Below are 5,113 nucleotides of genomic sequence, written 5' to 3' on the forward strand. Positions count from 1 at the left end.
GCACTCACACACGCACATACACACACGCGCGCACACACACATACACACATAAGACTATATATCCATATAATATATATATAGATATATATATATATATATATATATATATATATATATAATATATATATCATAGTAATATTACAACATATATATATATAGATATATTACATATATATATATATATATCCTCTATATCTCTATATCTATATTATATATATCTTACATCTATATATGTCTCTCTCTACTCTCTATATATATATATCATCTATCTATCTATATATCTATATAGATAACATATATATAGGTTATATAGATATAACTTATATATATATATTATATATATAATATATACTCTCTTTATTATATATCTATATAATATATCGCTTCACATCTCTATCTACTATCATATATATCTATATATCTATTATAATATATTACATATATCTATATTCCCTAATATATATATATATATATATCTATCTATATATATCGTAATATATATATGTAGTATATCTAATATATTACACCTATATAATCTATCCTAGATATATCATCTATATCTATTATATACTATATATAGATCTCTATATATATATATTACATATATATATCTATATATCTCTATAGTATCTCTCTATCTATATTCTATTATTATTATCTATCCGCATGTCATCTTATTTATATAACCTCTTACATATATTAGCTTAATTACATATACTATATATCATATAATATCTGTATATATCTCTCTATATATGTAATATCTCTATATATCTGTATTACATCTCTCTATCTCTATATCTATCTCTATCTCTATTATGTCATCTATATCTCTATTATATTCTATACTTACATCTATCTACTCTCTCTCTCTTCTTATTACATATATCTATCTCTCTCTCTCTACTATACTGTAATATATATAATATCTCTCTCTCTCTCTAGCTTCTATCTTCACCTCTATCTATATCTATCACTACTCTATATATATATATCTCTATCTCTCTCTATCTATATATATGTAATACTCTCTCTCTCTTCTCCTCTCTCCTCTCTCTAGATATCATCTATCTATATCATATATATATATCTATCTATATGTCCTCTCATACTATTATATATCTCTATATCTATCTCTCTATATATATATATATATATTCTACATGTCATAATTATATGTACTCTCTATCTATATCACTATATATCTCTTCTATACTATATACTATATCCTGTAATCTAATCTATCTATATCTATAATAATAATCTCTATATCTCTCTACTCTCTTCTCTATGATCTATATATGTCCTCATCTATCTCTGTCCGATACTCTATATCGTATACTCTCTCTCTGCTATTAGATAATATATAGGTCATCTCTCATTATATATATATATATATATATATATATATTTTTATTATATTTAAAATTTTATATATATTATTATTTTATAATATTTTATATATATAAATAATTATATATATATTTAAAATTTTATTATTTATTATATATATATATTTTTATATATATATTTAAATTTAATTTTAAAAATTTTAAATTATAAAAATTATATAATATTTTATTATTTTTATATATTATTTTATATAATTTTATTTTAAAATTTTTTTTTAAAAAATTAATTATTTTAATTTTTTTATTTTAATATTTTTATTTTTTTTTATTTTACCCCCTTTTTTATTATTTTTTTTTTTTTCTGTTAAAATAAAAAAAAATTTCCCAAAAAACCCCCCTTAAAAAAAAAAAAAAAAATAAAAAAAATAAGATAGGGTGTCAGTTGGTCCCAGTTTATGTGCGAGGGGGTGAGTGGGGGGGGGGGTTATTATAACGGGAAAAAATATAAGAGAAAATTTTGTGGTTGAAAGAAGCCAAAACCAATAAGTTTAAATTTTACATAACTGTAAGGAATCTTAATTTATGAATGGCCGTGTATGAGTTAATATAAAAATGAAAATATAAAAAATTTTTTTTGTTTGAAAGAAAGGGTAAAAATTTTTTAATTTACCCAATATGATAGATTCCCATTTGTTTGAATGATTGAAAAATATTAATATAATATTAATTATATATTGGTAAAATAAATGAAATAATACTTGATTATAATATTTTGGTTGTTGATTACTGTGAATGATATGATGATTTTAGGGTTGGTGTAAATGATGTGTTTATTGAGATGATGAGATATAAAGTTTGAAAAAAAAAATGAAAATGTAAAATGAAAAGAAAATGAAAATGAAATGTAATGTAATGTAATGTAATGGTGATTGATTTTATAATGATGTGATGAATGTGATATGATGATGATGAGATGATGATGATGATGATGATATATGATGATGATGAGGGATGATGTGAAGATGATGATGATTGATGTGATGATGATGATGATGGATGATGAGATGATGATGTGAAGAGTTTAAATAAGGGTAATGTAATTTGAAAATAATAATGAAAAGATAATAAAAATAATAAAAATGATAATAATAACTATAAATGATGATGACAATACTGAAAAAAATAGAAAAAAAAAAAAAAAAAAAGATTATAATCACCTGAAAACGAAAAACAAAAAGCCCCCTTTCTGCGGGTCACCAACCTAAAGATATTTAAGTGATTTTCATTTAAGAAACAAGCTGGAATTTCGTGCATTTCTTCATCTTTTTTCCCGCCCTGATATTACGAATCTTTAAACCAAAGGATATAGAAAACGAAATTTTTTAAAAAACTTTCCAATATATTTTCCTTTTAAAGTTTTTGTAGATGAGAGAAAACCCAAATTTACTGATTGATGCGGCATGGGGAGAACTTATCGTAATTTTTTTTCTACTTTTTTTTCAAAAGTTAATGAATAGGATGGGGGAAAAATGTGGGGAAAAATGCTTTCCCGATAAATGGTGATTATTTTATAGCAAAAATTGGGCTTATGCTTTCATCCAATGTGCGGAGTTTTCGAAAGGGTATTCCCTGTAGACACATTTATGGACTTACAAAAAAAAGTTATGGCTTACAAAAAAAGTTAGGACAAAAAAAAAAAAAAAAAAAAAATCGAACACTGCCATCTGCTGTGACATAACTTTTTTATTTTCCCCCCCCCCCCTTATCCCCCCAACTGGACTTAATTTTTCAGGAAATTAAATTTCGACTCCTCATTTTAAATATTTTATGAAGAGATTTCGTTATTTTAGGCCCAAGTTGACTCCCGCTGTTGGGGGGGTCCCGTACAAAATCCCCTCTTTTTTTTCGGAAAACTGGAGGGAAAATGATCAAATTTTATATTAAAATTTATTATAATATTAAAATTAATTAAAAATAATATATATAATATATATATTATATTTTATATTAAATTTTATATAATTATTATATAATATTAAAAATTTTATATATATTTTATATAAAATATATATATATTATATATATATATATATATTTTATTTACGTCCCCTTTTGTTTATTTTTATGATTTTTTTTTTGAAAAAAAAAAATGTTTTGATGAACCAATTTTCAACTATTTTTCATAGTTTTTTTGACTATCTTTTACCTCAGGAAAAGGAAAACTATTTTTAAAAAGAAATTTTTTTTATCATTATTTTTGTATGGGATTTTGACAACATAATCATGTGTATAAACTTTAAAATGTGTATATATATATTCCATCCAGCTAAAAAACCCCTTTTTACAACCCTTTACAAATTCTTTCACTCTTCACCACCGAAAGAGAAGAAAAGAAAAAATATAAAAAAAAATAAACAGAAATAAGACAAATAGAAAAAAAAATGAAAAACCCTTATCCCAGAAACCCCAAAATACTTTCTTTTTCAAAATCCTAAAAGGTAAATCCCTTTTAAATGATTCCCTTTCATCCTCTCTCAGCAACTTCTTCCCCCCTTCACCGTTCTAGATTCCCCCACTTCACTCACTGCTTTATCCCATCTCGTCACCCCCCAAATTCCCCCTTCATCGATTTCCCCCCATTTCACCACTCGCTTCTTCAAATCACCCACCTTCCCCCTCTTTTAAATACTCTCTCACTCCACCCACCTTATGTACTCACTCTACTTCAAACCCCCCCCTCCCCCCCTCCAACCCCCCACTCCAACCTCCCTCTCCCCTCCCAAATTACCCCTCCACCCACGTCACCCACCTCCATATGCCTCGACCCCCCCCTCCTCCATACTCCCTCTACTCCACATCCCTCCCCACCTCAAACACCCCACTCCACATACCCCCCCCCCCCCTTTACCACTCCCCCATCCCTTTTCTTCTCCCCCCCCCCCACGCCCACTCCACATCCCCTCCCCTCCCACCTCCCCCAAAATCCCCCTAACTCTCCCCCCAAAACCCCTACCTCCCCCACTTTCCCCCCCCCCCACCTCCCCCCCCCCCTCCCCCCCCCCCCCCCACGCCTCCAACAACGCCCCTTTAAAAACCTCAGAGAAAAGCCTTACTTCCCATTGCCTGTCCCAATTTCCGTATCTGGGCGAGACAAAGGCCGAGGCGTTTCTCCATCAACGCTGGAGGATGAGGGGGATCTGATGCTGGTCTCCGAGATGCTGAGACTTGGGAGGGGGGGTGGGGAGGGGGGGGGGAGGAGATGGAGAGAGAGGGGGGGGATGGATGGGGAGGGGGTGATGGGTTGGGAGATGGAGGAAGGGAGGGGGTGATGGTTGGGGAAAGGGAGGAGAGGGAGGAGGATGGGAGGGGAGAGGGAGGGGGGGGGAATGGGGGGGGGAAGGGGGGGAGGGGAGGGGGATGGGTGGGGGGAGGGAGATAGGGAGGGGGGGAGGTAGGGAGGAGGAGGGGGGGGAAGAGGGGGCATGAGTGGGGAGGGAGGGACAGGGGTAATGGGGAGAGGGAGGGGTGAGGGGGAGATGGATGGGAGGGGAGAGAAGAGGAAAAAGGAAAGGAGGGGAAGGGGAAGGAGAGAGGAGAGGAACTTTTACTGTTTTCAAGTGCGCGAGAGAAGCAACCGGGGAACGGATCTGTGGACACCCGACCCCATCTGTGCGGGTGTGTAGAAAAGTTGAATAGTTTTATGTCTAATTTTGTATGTTTTGTATTTTTTTTTTTTTTTTTTTTTTTTTTTTTTTTTGGTT

The sequence above is a fragment of the Penaeus monodon genome, chromosome 4, assembly GCF_015228065.2.
Source record: "Penaeus monodon isolate SGIC_2016 chromosome 4, NSTDA_Pmon_1, whole genome shotgun sequence".
Classification (NCBI taxonomy): Eukaryota; Metazoa; Arthropoda; class Malacostraca; order Decapoda; family Penaeidae; genus Penaeus; species Penaeus monodon.